The 16,398-nt window shown below is 38.2% G+C and overlaps 1 protein-coding gene across 2 annotated transcripts in view; it reads right to left on the reverse strand.

Annotated features, from left to right (window-relative positions):
* The window catches only part of ETFA (electron transfer flavoprotein subunit alpha), an 86,202-nt gene that overhangs the window by 18,119 nt on the left and 51,685 nt on the right, over positions 1–16,398 (reverse strand). The gene's annotated exons all lie outside the window — the stretch shown is intronic.

The raw sequence follows: 16,398 nt of genomic DNA on the forward strand, positions 1-16,398 counted from the left end.
TCCCTAAGAAATACAAAGTTCTTGAAGGAATAGGCTAAATCTCTGTATTTTGAGCTCTTAATAAAAGGGCCTCAGACTGTTGTTTCTAAGGAAAGGTTAATGATAATCTTTGTACCTCCTGATCCTCTGCCCCCAGTAATAACAAAGAGAATGACTACCGGCTGTTGCTCTCTGCCCCTTTATCTGAAAAGTTTATAAAGTGTCCATGTTTGGAAAACTAATAAATGCTTAATTTAATGGAGCTTAGCTGCTCCATTCTGTCTACTAAACATAATTAAGGCTTTAACTGAAAAACGTTTCCCCACACATAAGCTGAGCAAGTCCTGCCTTGGGGAGGGGGTTCCCCTACCACATAACCAGACTGATGCTACAGGTTTGTCACAACTGACATTAGTCTCTCCTCAATATAAATACAAACCAATTTCTTCCTCTGTTTCCTAACTGTAAACAGGGAGTATAGCCCCAACACTGGAACTTCTTAAAAAAGCTCCCCAGGATACTCTAATGTGATGCCAGGGTAAGAACCACTAGAGCAGATGATCCCTCAGCTCTTACGCAGCTGGAATCCTGTAACTCTTTTCAACAGGACCAGGCCAGGGGATGGGATATGCCCGAGCCTTATCTCTAAGGCATAAAGCGTCTAACTGCTTCTAAAGCAGCAAGATACTACTTTGTACCCTGTAAAAGGAAACAACTTAGTCCCCAAAGTGAGTTAAATCTTCTGAAGATGAGGTGGGCTTGTTTTCCAATTCAACTTGCTCTACAGTTACCACCTAAAAGCCTAAAGGTAAGTAGGTACAATTTGGCCTAAAAAAACCTGTCTTGGGCGGTAGATAGAAAGTAAAATGTATGGGTAAGGATAAAACACATTCCCATGGCTCCATGATTCTATCTTAAACATATGCAGTGTGTCTGTCACAACCATATACATCTGAACAATGCAATAAGGCCCTGATACTATACTTCTCATCAGGCATGGCCACTGCCATGAGAGATAAACAAGCTTCTTTTCTTTGAAAAAGCACCACTATTCTTTATTTAACATTTACAGGTAACTTCAACTGATAATTTTAACATCATTTCAGTTTACTCTAACTAGCATTTCTTTAATAAAAGGACCATCACTAAATTGTCAATTAAAATATACTTACTAAATCTCACATTCAGGAAAACCAGGCCAACAAAATCTCCAAAGTGAGTTATTCAGAAAGACAAACATCCAGATAGAAAACTGTCTCACCAGCCACTCTTCCAGTACATTCTCAAAGCAAGCATTGGAAAAGATCAATAGTTCTATAAATGAGTCCTTCTAACATACGTGGCCACATTAAAATTCAACAAGTCTTAAAAGCTCCATTTGTATCATAAAATGCTAATAAAAAATGTTGATCATTCTGGCAGTAAACATCTACATAAATATAACATAAATGAAATTTACTTTAAACCCCCTGAGAAATGAGTACCATTGACTCTAACCATAAATGTCACTAAGGAAATAAAGGATTCTGGGCTAAAGCAAACCAAAGGGCCATTCCTGCCTTTCCGACCAGGATAAGTGATCCAAATGGATTCAAATGGCCAACAGGGCCTCATTTTGCTGTCTTACAAACATGGTTCTCTGAATAAATATAAAGATGCTGAAACAATAACCAGAAAGAGTCCTGGGATTTGGGCTGCTGTTCTGAGATCTGTTATGAGATCTGATAGCTCTCTTAGGCAGGAAGAGAGACTTTTTTTCTTCTTTTTTAAAAAACATGTACAGGCAATTAGACTGTTATCTTAGGATGTTTCCTTACGGCTTAGAAAGCACTTCTGTATTTCAATAATAATAATTAGTATGTATAAAAGTCTCCACAGATGCTAATTTATGGAGCACTTTAGACCCTGCTTCACAACATAACAAGGCAGTCCCTGCCCTGAGGCACTTACCTTCTAAAATCAGATAGTAAGCAAGATAATTTGGATAGAAAATCAGATGTGATGTTGGAGGGGGCAGCAACTAAGGGTTCAAAAAGAGGTAGGATTAACGGAAGGAGCAGAGAGAAAAGTAAGGAGAGTCCTCGAGATGAAATCCTAGGAGCCTTAACAAAGGGAGGGAATCTAGAAGTGAGATGGATCCACGAACAGGAACAGGAATACTGCAAATGAAGACGCAAAGCCCCCAGGGCAGTAAGAGGACCAGAGGTTATTCTGAGACGCCAAGAAGGGACGGCACTTAGTTCAACAGAAACAAGGACCAGCAGAGGGCGGCACAAATCCCTTTCTCAAAATCCAAAAAGACTATACTGTAGATTCATTGAAAGAACTCGAGGGCAGGGCTCTAAAAACAGGTTACAGTGGGCTGAGGTGAACACAGGGCTAGGGCTTGGGAACTGCTGAACCCAGCTTGCAAGAGGAGGGTATCACTGTGCTTAGGAGCCGAGGCTCGAGAATCTCCCAGCCTACGTTCAAATTCCAGCTCAGCCACCTGATAGACACGGGACCGTGGGCCAGCCTGAGAACCCCTACCTCAAAGGGTTCGGTGAGGCTGCAGTCCTTAGCACAGTACCCAGGATCCTAAGACACTGCGTGCCTTGAGGTTTGCTCAAATATTGATTCTCTCGGCCCACTGGGTGGCCGGCTGGGCTCCTGGGGTGGCCTCACGGCCAAGCGTCCAGCTGAGCTACCGAGTACACTGAACAGCTCGGGAGGGAGGCAGCACTTACATCATCCTCATTACAGAACTCCTTTTTATTACAGTAATCTTCCAACAGATGGCAATGCAGTAACTTGAGAAAGGGGTACTTTTCTCCTAATTCATACTAAAAATGTGTATGGACTAGAAGTGCTGGGGAGCCAGAATCCGCTGCGGTACAAATGCTGTAATTTTCTACACATGCCGTAACAGGAAAAAGTTGAGAGAGAGACACTAGTTAACTATGATTTGAGCCTTGCTGATACTGCTGCTACACCTCACAGGTCCTGTAGAGACAAGCGTGGCTCTTTGTCCTCAAGACGCTCACAGTCTAACAACATAAGTGAAGGTAAAATAACAGAAGTCTATAATCCAACCAGGGGGAAATAAATCAAAGTATGACAAAGCTCTGGTCTCCCGTGCAAATGCTTTCAGTACCCGCCACTGAGAAGTGCAAAGGGCTCGGGAAGCAGGAAGCAGATGGGGGAGGACATTCCCCTGTAGTCATTTCTACCCCCGCCAAACAGGAACCCACTTTTGCAGCGTATCCCATCTGCTCTGGCTCCCTGAGTCCTTTAGACGAAACAAGCTTTTCTTTTTTTCTCTTCAAAACAAGATTTTAAAAGTAGGTTTTATTGGTCCTAATTTAATAATAAACCTTTGTGTCTGACGAACAGAAGGATGACTGGGATGAAATCTAAAGCACTCTTAAAGAAATTTAGCCAACCTGTGGAATCAATATGGTCGAATATTCTGATAGGTGACTTGAGTTTTGGTTACTTTCTTTGGAAAGAATGAACATTATTCCTGCTCAACCCAAACCTTGCGCCAGAAACCTGGAATTCCAAGGGGTATTATCTGGGTCCTACTCTCCAGAGACTTTAGTGCAGAAGAAGCTAAGGAGAAAGTGGTCTCTTACTTGCACATTATGATTTTTGTCTAACACTGTTAACTGCAAAAAATATTTATAATGTGAGACACATATCTAATTTTTAAATTTCTATTAGCCACATTAAAGTAAGAAAACAAGTGAAACTAATATTAACAATGCGATCTCAATTCAGACTAATGACATCTCAAGTGTCCCACAACCACATGTAGCTTCGTGGTTACCACAATGGATAGCACAGATTCAAGATAATTCTATAATAAGCTAAAGAGCAGCTTTCTTGTAAACTCTACAAGGGTACATGATCTGACAGTTGATCTAAAGATAAAATGAGATTAGTCTAATGTGTCTGCTTTGCTTATATGGACTCAGAAGATCATTTATAGGTTTTAAACTCTGACAACTGAAGGAAAAGAAAAATCAGCAGTCTAACAAAGCTGAAGACCAGCATGAAAGGCAGTAAGATTAAACAAGAGAGCAGCCAACAGAGTCTCAAATTTTAGGTAGTGTGTACCATTATAAGAAAGCCAGAGGCAGATGAAAACTATTGGCTTAATATAGTAAATTTATACTCTGAAAAGACACTATCAAATTTTGTCCTCTTGTAAGCTATAATTTTTCTTAAAGCTCTAGAAGGACCTGCAAATTCATCCTTAAAAACACACTTTTCAAAAAAAAAGTATCTAAATAATCTGATTTTTTAGAAAAATTTTTATTTTTTAAAGATTTTACTTATTTATTCATGAGAGACACAGAGAGAGAGAGGCAGAGACACAGGCAGAGGGAGAAGCAGGCTCCATGCAGGAAGCCCGATGTGGGATTCGATCTCAGGACTCCAGGATCATGCCTTGGGCCAAAGGTAGGCGCTAAACCGCCAAGCCACCCAGGGATCCCTAGAAAAGTTTTTAAATAGAAATTTAAAAATACTTGGAATGAAACACCAAAAAAAGGCAAAGTATATCAGAAAAATTTATAGTTTTAAAATCTTTATATTAGGAAATAAGGATGATAGAAAATGAGTGAGCTGACTGCCTGAGTGGCTCAGTCGGTTAAGCGTCTGCCTACAGCTCAGGTCATGATCCCAGGGTCCTGGGATCGATTCTTGCACGCTTCTCCCTCTGTCTCTGCATCCCTCTCTCTTTCTGTCTCTCATCAATGAATAAATAAAATTTAAAAAAAAAAAAAAACGAGGAAGAAAGAAAATTCATGAGTTAGGATCTCAACTCAAGAAAGCTGAAAATGAGGGGTGCCTGGGTGGCTCAGTAAGTTGAGCTTCTGACTTCGGCTCAGGTCACGATCTCCGGGTCCTGTGATCCAGATCCCTGTTGGGCTCCCTGCTCAGCCAAGAGTCGGCTTGCCTCTCCTCCCTCTGCCCTTCTCCCTCCCCCTGCTCCTGCTCTCTCTCTCAAATAAATAAATGAAATCTTAAAAAAAGAAAGTTGAAAATTACCAAGTATACAAAACCACTACATTTATTCAATCACTATTATAACAAAATAAGTAAGATCAAACAGATGGGTTTGAATTCTGACTGTTCCACATACCCTGTGTTCTTGGGCAAGGTATTTAACCTCTCAAAATCTCATGTGTAAAATGGAAACAAACAACTGTAGTTAATAGGACTGCTGTGATCATTAAATAACACAATGCATATGAAGTGTTTAAAATAGGTTAGATGTTATTATTCATGTTATTATTATTACTAAATGATCACTAAATCCTTAAACCAGAAAGCAGGGATCCCTGGGTGGCGCAGCGGTTTGGCGCCTGCCTTTGGCCCAGGGCGCGATCCTAGAGACCCGGGATCGAATCCCACATCGGGCTCCCAGTGCATGGAGCCTGCTTCTCCCTCTGCCTGTGTCTCTGCCTCTCTCTCTCTCTCTCTGTGACTATCATAAATAAATAAAAATTAAAAAAAAAAAAACCAGAAAGCATAAGATAGACAATTATCATCTGCATTCCACTGTAAAGTGGCAACCATCACCATCTCAAGGAAGTTATTAATTTGATACAATTCTTCTGGGATAATGTATTGGGAAAGTTTCTTTTTATTGATACCTATCAGTTTCTTTACTGCATACAGTACTAGCTATAAAGTTAGAAATTAGAAATTCTGCCCAACTTTCTAGACAGTGCTGGCTGGCTTAGAAAGTTGGGGTAAATAACTCTGCAAGATTTTTTTTTTTAAGATTTTATTTATTTGAGAGAGAGAGAGAGAGAGAGATCACAAGTTGGGGAGAGGGCAGAGCGAGAAGCAGACTGAGCAGGGAGCCCAATGATGGACTTGATCCCAGAACCCTGGGATCATGATCTGAGCCAAAGGCAGACTGTCCAACTGAGCTACTCAGGTACCTTCTTTATAAGATTCTAACACAATCTTTTTATAGAGATACATACCCAGATTCAGGTACTAAGACATATCATATTGGTTATATAAAACATACATATGTGGGGTGCCTGGTGGCTCAGTCAGTTAAGTCTTGAGTCTTTAGTCTTTAAGTCAGGACCTTAAGACCAAGCCCCAAGTTGGGCTCCATGCTGGGTGTGGAACCTGCTTCAGAGTCTCTCTCCATGGGATGCCTGGGTGGCTCAGCAGGGCGTGACCAGGGGGCCCCGGGATCGAGTCCCACGTCGGGCTCCCTGCATGGAGCCTGCTTCTCCCTTTGCCTGTGTCTCTGCTTCTCTCTCTCTTTGTGTCTCTCATGAAAGAAAAAAAAAAAAAAGATTCTCCTTCTTCCTCTGTCCTTCCCCCCAATATGCAGGCTCTAAAAAGAAAACAGGGCAGCCCGGGTGGCTCAGCAGTTGAGCATCTGCCTTTGGCCCAGGGCATGATTCTGGAGACCCAGGATCGAGTTCCATGTCAGGCTCCCTGCATGGAGCCTGCTTCTGCCTCTCTGTCTCATAAATAAATAAAATCTTATAAATAAATAAATAAATAAATAAATAAATAAATAAATAAATAAATAAATAAAAAAACCCATACATATACATATATATATAAAGTCGAAATTACATGAGTTTATGATGTAAACTCATACATTCACTTTTTTTCTGGAATTGGACAGTACTCTGCCAGCAGCAAGTTCAGATCTGCTTTAAACAAAGTAGAAAGGAAAGATTTAAACATTTACTTTTTTGTTCATATGAAATATGAGTGGAGTAGCAGAAAAGCCACGCCAAGCCAATATTGCTTCATCTCTTTAAAAATCAGATTTAGAGGAACCCTGGGTGGCTCAGTGGTTTAGCGCCGCCTTTGGCCCGGGGCGTGATCCTGGAGTCCCGGGATCAAGTCCCACGTCAGGCTCCCTGCATGGAGCCTGCTTCTTCCTCCTCCTGTGTCTCTGCCTCTTTCTCTCTCTGTGTCTACCGTGAATACATAAATAAATAAATATTTAAAAAACAAATCAGGTTTAAAGTTTCTTTTCTGACAGTCTCCCTTCCTAGATAGAGCTGGGGAAGGAATAAAAAACTACATTTCTTCAGAGATAAAAAATTTTAAAAGACATCCTATAAGGTAGTTCTAGAGCTCAGAGATCCAATGTTATGTGTTGAAAAACAATATCCCTATGATGGCTTCAGATAGCACGAGTTTTGCAAAATGGCAAGTGCTTTCTCAACTTTTTTATTTAGAAAGCTACAGAAGCATTATCTTAAACAGCAACTGTTACAGCTAAAACACAACACACATACACAAGACAAATGCCAGATTAGGAGTTAAATGGAATTTATCACAGCAAATAATGAATGTCTCTGAGAAGTAGATTAACCGAACTATATTTTCTAATTACTGCAAGTCCCCGGTGCATTAGTATTGCTGATATTTCATCCTGTTGCTCATTTAAAAGGCCAAACTATTTCCTCTGTTTGCCAAATTGTGTTAACACAGACTAGCTACAAGTCCATCAAAGAGACTGACTCACAGATAAGACTCAGAAATCATTTGCTGCTGTTGATGTTTGTTTTAATTTGTTTGATTTAATTTCAGTAACATGTACTGAAAACTAATACTTTCAGATAAAAACTTTGACCTGCTTTGCAATGAAGCCAATACCTGGTTCCAAAGGCCCAGAAGCAAAGCCAGAAATGCGTTTATGGGAAAAAAACAAACAAACAAACAAACAGCATCCTCATCTAGCCTCTGAAGGTTGCTCACATGAATGGACATTCTATGTCTCAGTAGATGGACTTGGTGATGACCAGGCAGAGAATATATAGCTTGGATTTTTTAGTCAAAGATTCTTTGAAATCCTAAACTCATCTTTAGACCTAAGTGCTTCCATATTCTTTCTACAGTCCCACCTTTTTCCCCAGAGGCCAAGTAAATTGTTTTCTTCACAACGGTCTAGTTACAGTATACCCAAAGCAGATGGCAATTTATACCACTAGCATATACTTACTTCATTCTGTACCTCACTATTTTTATTCAAAATACAAATTTAATAACCCACTTGCTCAAATGTAAAGTTAAAAGATTTTTTTTTTTTAAAGATTTTATTTATTTATTCATGAGAGACGCAGAGAGAGAGAGGGAGAGAGAGAGGCAGAGACATGAGCAGAGGGAGAAGCAGGCTTGGGAGCCCGACATGGGACTTGATCCTGGGACTCCAGGAACACACCCTGGGCCAAAGGCAGGCACTAAACCATTGAGCCACCCAGGCATCCCAAGTTAAAAGATTATTTTAAAAAATAAGAACATTAACTGTATTATGACCTGCAATTCAAAAGTTTAAATGTAAGCCAGAAAAAGTGAAATTTCCACTCTTAACCCTTTAGTACTGTTTTTTTAATTGCAAATTGACTACACTGGACCTGAAATAAGTTTTCTTAGTATAATTTTTATAATAAAATATAATTTTTAATATTTAACTATTTTGCGATTAAATGTGTAGTATTTACCTAATTCGCTTCCATGCTAATTCACAGATTTTCCATTGTGGGAAAATATTCTTCAAGCATATTTGAAAAATCTTTAAAAAGGGGCGGGGGTTGCTTGGGTGGCTCAGTGGTTGAGCATCTGCCTTTGGCTCAGGGCGTGATCACAGAGTCCTAGGATCGAGTCCCTTGTTGGGTTTCCTGCATGGAGCCTACTTCTCCCTCTGCCTGTGTCTCTGCCTCTCTCTGTGTGTCTCTCATGAATAAATAGTCTTTAAAAACATTTTTTTTTTTGGAATAATAGAAAGCCAAGTTTATTATTATATACATTGCTAAAATTAGATGATTTACACTGAAATATTTGGGTATATGCCATCAGAACACTCAGATATAGAATCAGTCTATTACAAAGCTTTGCATTTTAGCAGGTCAAATAAAGTTTGATTAACAAATTTCTTGTCAGCAAGGTTTTTTAATTGATCTAAATCAGTTAGAACATGCTAAACTATTATATACCTATGTAGAATTTTGGAATAGTAAGGGACCCCTAAGATTATCTATGTAATCACTTTGTCTTATGAAAAAATTGAGGTCCACAAAACAGAGATGGCACTAGAACCCGACTTCCAAGCAGCATTCTCTTCCCTCAGCAAGCTGTCTCCTTCCTAAAATTAATAAGAGTTAGGCCATTGCTTCTGCATAACATTTCTTGATCTTTACTCTAAAATTCTTAAGATAAGTTCTATGCCAATGACCTCATAAGAGCTACAAAGTGACCAGGGGAAAAGTAAAGTTTATTAAAAAGAAAAAAAAAAAAAAAAAAAGGCAACCAGAGTTGTGAAGTTCAGCCCAAGTTACACAAAGACTCCTTTTAGTGCCTTCTAAAGTTACAAGGATTTTAGTGGAGCTAGTAATGTGGTAAAGGAAGAAAATAATAAATTTACTATTCATCCAACCTAACTAGAGACCCTCTATGTAATCTCACTTCAAGGAAATGGAATACACTGTGTCCCAAACACCATACCATTTCCCAAGTCCCTTTTCAGACTTGCTACTATCAATATATAACATTATATGGTAATTATATATGTGTGTATATATTTGCATATATAACAATTAGATTAAGTTGTTCAAATGTTCTTTTGTACAGGATCTTCAGTACTTGGGACACCTGGGTGGCTCAGTGGTTAAGCATCTGCCTTTGGCTCAGGGTGTGATACTGGAGTCCCAGGATCGGGTCTCACATCGGGCTCCCTGCATAGAGCCTGCTTCTCCCTGGGCTTGTGTCTCTGCCTCTCTCTCTGCACCTCTCATGAATAAATAAATAAAATATTAAAAAAAAAAAAAAGATTTTAAGTACTCCTATCTTTGGCCCTAAAGTGAACAAAAGGACTGAAACACGTATGTTAAATGATCGATTATTCATTAAATAAACATTTCCTTGTATTATAGTGTCTTATCTTCTCTGACATTCATGTGCATGTTTATCACATCTGAAGCTATACATTAGAAAACAAATTAGCATTTACATGAAAGAACCAACAATATAACTAGAATAAGAATAGAAATTTAGAATAACTTTCTTTCAAGTTACCACACAAAGACAGCTACAATAATGATCTGTTGTCTACTCATTGATTTTCATGTCAGCTGTTAAACTAGATTGACTGCTTGCAAGATATGTCAATTTATCCTAACAGTAGAATGCTTTTAAGCAGTTATATATGTAAAAAGAGTTCAACACTCTCCAAAACTTAAAAATTTCAACCTTATATATAAAATAGCAATGAGTAACAAACTTCACTGGTATTGGTCCTCTGGAATAAATGTTTAAAGAAATCAGTCTAATAAAAATTAGCTAAGAAATAAAGAAAATCATTTAGTTACACTTTAACTCAAAGATACAATCAGAACTAATTATTAGCAAATAAGTTTTTAGCCACTGCACAACTGAACAGTTTATAGCGCCTAACCCCAGTTTATAAGTTCTACAACTTTTTCCTTTGTCATTTTAAGCTTCATGGTAAGGACTCTGATCATCCAGGCCACGTAATTACCTTTAAGAAGCATGCTTAGGGTGTTTTCTGGACTGCAGGTCCATACAGCATTTCTCTCCGCCCTCTCGGGAATAGAACATCAATTGCTTTCAGCTAAATGCACTCACATATGAATATTTTAGTACAATTTAATGCTTCTATACTAACCCCAAAGGAATAGAGCATCAATTTGCGAACACAGTTCTCTTGGAGTTAAAAGCCAAGCTGGATAATGCAGTATGAAAGGGCTTGTCAGTCTTTAGCTTTTTAGCAAGTCAGAAGAGCAGTCCATAAATTCAGTCCCAGCAGTATACAAATAACTCTATAAAGTCTGTTTCTACACAGACTTTTCAACATTAGTGAATTTTCAAAAGAGAACCCCCAAAACAAAATGTCCCCTATTGGAAAATCCCCCAAAACTGCTTGCTCACCTGGCAACTATTCATTTACTCTCAAAGTTGTAAACAGACCACAGCTCTGTTAGTAAAATACCAAAATATAGACAAAGTAATCTATTTCCACTAAGAAGTTGCACTAAGTGTAAAAACACATTTCCCTGGAAGCAGGTAACAGATTCTTTAATGACTGCGGTATGCTTATGTGTTTGGATGCGTAAGAAAGTTAAGTCACAAACAGAGCTTCTAAAAGGCAATCCAGAGAAAAATGTAAAACAGGAACTACCATAAAATATGCCAAGGCTTACAAAGTCATTGGAATTAAATTTTGGTCATAGCATAAAAGGTCATTCCAGTAAGCTCAATAAATACTAATTAATGTCTTCACAAAATCCAATGAGACTATCAAATATGAATTATAGAAATAACATTTCAATACCTGTTCATGATTTCAAAACAAAAATTATCTCTTAGCAAACAAGGATTTGTAACTATAAAAATAACCAACATACTTCTACTATATGCCAGGTATGGTTTTAAGTGTTTTACATATCACTTATTCTATCTTTACAATTACCCATGAGATAGAGACTATTATCACCACGATATAGTTGAGAAAACTGTGGTACATAGAAGTCAAGTGAAGTTATACAAGCAAGCAAACAATTATTATATGACAACTATTATAGAAAATTTCTTTAATCTCATAAAAGATACCTACTAAAAAGAGATAGCAAACATCATACCTAGTAGTGAAACCTATTAGAAATTACTGAAAAATAAGAGGCAGATGTTTATCGTCATCACTTCTATTAACAATGTCCAGGGAGCCACAGATGACATAGTAAGAAAAAAAATAAAGGATAAAACAAAATTTCATTATTCCCAGAAGACATGACTGTGTATGTACCACGCCCAAGAATTATTCCTAGAAGACATGACTATGTACAGCACCTAAGAATCTATAAAATAAAAGCAATGTATAAACATAAACTGCATTATTTACCTATCTACATTTATAAAGAAATTATAAACTACCTAAAAAAAATAATGTTGTATAGAAGACTAAATATTGCAAAGATGTCAACACCCCCCAAATTAATCTATGCATCCATAGTTCCTCACTTGAAGAATTTCTGCTTCTGAGTATTTGCTACAATTTGTACTTTTTTTTAAGATTTTATTTATTTATTCATGAGAGACACACACACACACACAGAGAGAGAGGCAGAGACACAGGCAGAGGGAGAAGCAGGCTCCATGCAGGGAGCCCGATGTGGGACTCAATCCCAGGAACCTAGGATCCCGCCCTGGGCTGAAGGCAGACGCTCAACCACTGAGCCACCCAGGTGTCCCATTTTTCTCTTTAAAACAAAATAAAATACAGATTTGGGTTCTGTGAGTTTTCAGTAATTGTGTACAATTTCAAGAACCACAATAAATCTGATATGACAAACCTACATTTCCAACCAAAATTTCAATTGTGGGATTTGACAAACTAATTCTAAAACTGCAAGAGAATGGTAGAGAGCCAAGAATAACTAAGACAGTTCTGGAGAACAGAGGAGAGGGGGAATTGTCCAACTAGATAATTTTATTATTACAGCTTTAGGTGTAATACTGGTACAATGACAAACATCTGACTGATAGGCCAGAACAGAGACCCAAGAAATAGACTTGTCCATGTCTATAAACATGTACAAGGTGACACTAGGGACTGGCGGAGGAGAAAGAGAGTATGTAACCAAAAGTTAGTCATATGAGAATAAAACAATACCTACTTCACACCAAGCATAAAAACCAAAGCAAGTAGATTAAAAACCAAAATGTAAAAAGAAAACTTTATAGGTTTTAGAAAAAAATACAGGTGCGTATCACTATGACCCTGTCTTAGGAAAGATTCCTTAAACAAGACACAGACAGTAGATATTACAAAGGAAAAAAATAAGTTCAACCACATTAAAATTAAAAGATTCTGTGTATCAAAAGACGTATTTAAAAGGAGGCTAAAAACTGATTTAAAAATGTATGCAACACACATAACCAACAAAAGAGTACCCCAAATATATTAAAAACTTCCAAGAATTGATAAGAAAAAAAACAATTCAATAGAAAAATGGGCAAGAAGATACAAACAGGAAATTCAGAAAGAAAAAAAAAAACACATTAATGGAGATTTAGAATATAAAGATACCTCACTAATGACCAGGGAAAAGCAAAAAACAGATTTCATCCCCATCAAACTAGCAAAGCTTTTTTAAAACAAAACTGTGGCAAATATACATGATATAAAATTTACCTTTTTTTTTTTTATTTATATAGTCATACAGAGAGAGAGAGAGAGAGAGGCAGAGACATAGGCAGAGGGAGAAGCAGGCTCCATGCACCGGGAGCCTGACGTGGGATTCGATCCCGGTCTCCAGGATCGCGCCCTGGGCCAAAGGCAGGTGCCAAACCGCTGCGCCACCCAGGGATCCCAAAATTTACCATTTTAATCACTGTTAAGTACAGTTCTGCAGCATTAAGTATATTTGCCTTCTTGTGCAATCATCACTGTCTCCAGAACACCTTCTATCTCCAGAACGGCAAAACTTTAAAAAACCAAAATACCAAAGTTCAAAGAGGATGAGAGGTAAGTTTTATAAACTGCTGAGTATAAACAGCCACTTTGGTAGACCCTTCATCAATATGTGGTAGGCTGGATATTTCCTCTAATTGAGCAGTTTCACTCTCAGGCATACTTCTCTAGGGAAACACTAACATACACGGAGACATAAGAATCTTCAAGTACGGATGCCTGGGTGGCTCAGTGGTTGAGCGCCTATCTTTGGCTCAGGGCGTGATCCGGGACTTTAGGGATCGAGTCCCGCATCGGGCTCCCTGCATGGAGCCTGCTCTCCCTCTGCCTGTGTGTCTCTGCCTCCCTCTGTGTTTCTCATGAATAAGTAAATAGAATCTTTAAAAGGAAAAAAAAAAGAATTTTCAAGTTACATTATTTGTAACAGCAAGAATTATAGACTAAATAAGCATCCATTATTAAAGAAATGAGAAAAGTATGACATATTTATATAATAGGACACCATACATTTGTGTGAAACACAAATGAAGTAAAACTGCTACCTGGGGATGTCTGGGTGGCTCAGTGGTTGAGCATCCACCTTTGGCTCAGGGCGTGATCCTGGGGCCCTGGGATCGAGTTCCACATCGGACTCTGTGTGAGGTGCCTGCTTCTCCCTCTGCCTGTGTCTCTGCCTCTCTCTGTGTATCTCATGAATACATAAATAAAATCTTCAAAAAACCCCTGCTACCTAAAATATAATGGATGAATCTCACAAACATTAGACTAAAAAACATAAAGCACACACACAATATGCTGTTGATATAAAGTTTTAAAAATGTATACAAAACAATGTTACCTATCAATGTTTCCCAACTTTTTTATACTATGGCACAGACGATGTAGCATGTGTATTTTACACTGGGCTAAGTGAACAAGGCTAGTCGTAATGTCTCCTGTTCCAAAGGCTGAGAGGATCAACATCTCAGCAGACTTGTAAATCATTCATGGTACTCAAGTTGAAAAGTTGAGCTATACACTGTTTAGGGAACTGTAGATATACAAGTGAAATGTATTGAAATCATCATCAAATTTAGGTAATGGGTACTTTTCAGGGAAAGGAAGGACATGTATTAAAGTACATAGGGGCTTTCGAGTGTATTATAATACTGTTTCTTAAATTCGGTAGTAAAAGGTGTATATGGTATTCTTTTTATGTGTTACATATATATTATATAATGTATATATATTAAATAAATAGAAAATAATGGGAAGAACAGTGGATTTAGCAAATGTAAGCTATTTTTTCAAGCTCAGCCTACCAAGAGAGATGAAAAGGGAGGGAGCTACTGGGAAAAAGAGGCTGCTGGGTCGACAAAGAATTTTCCTTTTTAAGATTATAAAAAAGGAGCCAGTAGAGGGAGAGGCTCTAAACCCAGAACAGGGGGGTAAATAATGGGATACCGTGCCAAAGGAGGTAGAGGTAATGGGATCCAAGAACATAGGTAGAGATATTAGCATTCAATTAGAAAAGAAAGGCTCAGCTCTTTGATGTATATAAGGAAGTGGTATTGTTTTGCTTTTACAGAGATGACAGTAAGTTGACTTGTGAAGTAGAAGGAAAGATCAGTGCCTGAGAATAAGGGAAACAGTATTAAATAAGGAGTTCTAAAAATCGGTACAATTTAAGGTAATGTTGATATATACTAACAGAGGGCAAAATCAAAATTCAGTTCAGGTAGATCTATTTGTGGGGAACCGAGACTATGTAATCCACCAGTTTTTCCTGGACAAGTAGTTTTTAAAATGTGCTCAAGGCTCCAGTCATTCTGCAGAAGGGCCACAGAGACTCTTTCAGAAAAATGGGAAGGAAAAGAGCTTCATTAGCAGCAGCACTCTAGATTACACCACTTCACTGCAACTCCACTTTTCCTGTTATCCATGAGGCTTCCTGACAAGAAATGTTCTACAACTAAATCACTATTCTGAAACTTTATCCTGGAAAAGCCAGAGCAAGCCCCAAACCAAATAATTTGGCTCCTTATGAAAATGCACTTAAATATTAGGCAATTGGCTGACATTGAGGGGTATTATTAAAAAAAAAAAAAAGCCCTATGAAACCACTGTCATTTTTATAGTAAAGACAGTAAGGACATTGTTGAGGATGTTAATCAATAGTGTCTTCTTTAGAAGGACTCAAGGGATAAATCTCTCTCTCTGATCTCGATACAGGCCAAATTATGCTTCCCATGTGTAATCAGTTTGTTTTTTACTTTAGGGACACTGTAAACCAGAACATTGATCTTGTTTCCCAATATGACCTAGGTTCTAGAAAACCTAGTGCCAAATGTGCAGACCAGATCTAGCAAACGGACAGAATATAGAATTTATTTTCTTTAAAATCTCTCTCCTAGTTTTAACATATCTCCAACCTTTATCTTTCATCTGAGTTTCCTCAAGACCAAATTCTCCCCTAAGAGACAAAAGGCAGTTTGGCAATTACAGGTAGGGGAGTGGAGAATAGGAATAGGAACACTAAGAAAGCCCCAGCCCTGAAGCCTGGGTACAGAAGGCCTAAGACTGAGGTTAAATAAGAAGTGAGAGTTACTCCTTACTACTACCACAAGACTAAAGGTTAAAGAGCGAATGACAATGAAATGCCATACCTGACCCTAAACTGGACTCTATATGGAGATGGGACAATACTATAATGAACACTACAAAGCTAAATGATAGAACTGGAATATCCTATTAGAATATGGAAAATGAATTAGAATTTAAACTGACAAAATCCAAATATAGGATGTACGTGTAACTTTGGTTATTTAAGAGGATATTTCTTTTCTTAGAAAACACACACTAAAGGGACACCTGGTGGCTCAATTAAGTGCCTGACTCATGACAGGTCATGATCTCACGTGTTATGCAACTGAGCCCCACTTTGGGCTCCGCACTCTGCAGAGTCTGCTTGAGAT

This window comes from Vulpes lagopus, chromosome 2 (genome assembly GCF_018345385.1).
Source record: "Vulpes lagopus strain Blue_001 chromosome 2, ASM1834538v1, whole genome shotgun sequence".
NCBI lineage: Eukaryota > Metazoa > Chordata > Mammalia > Carnivora > Canidae > Vulpes > Vulpes lagopus.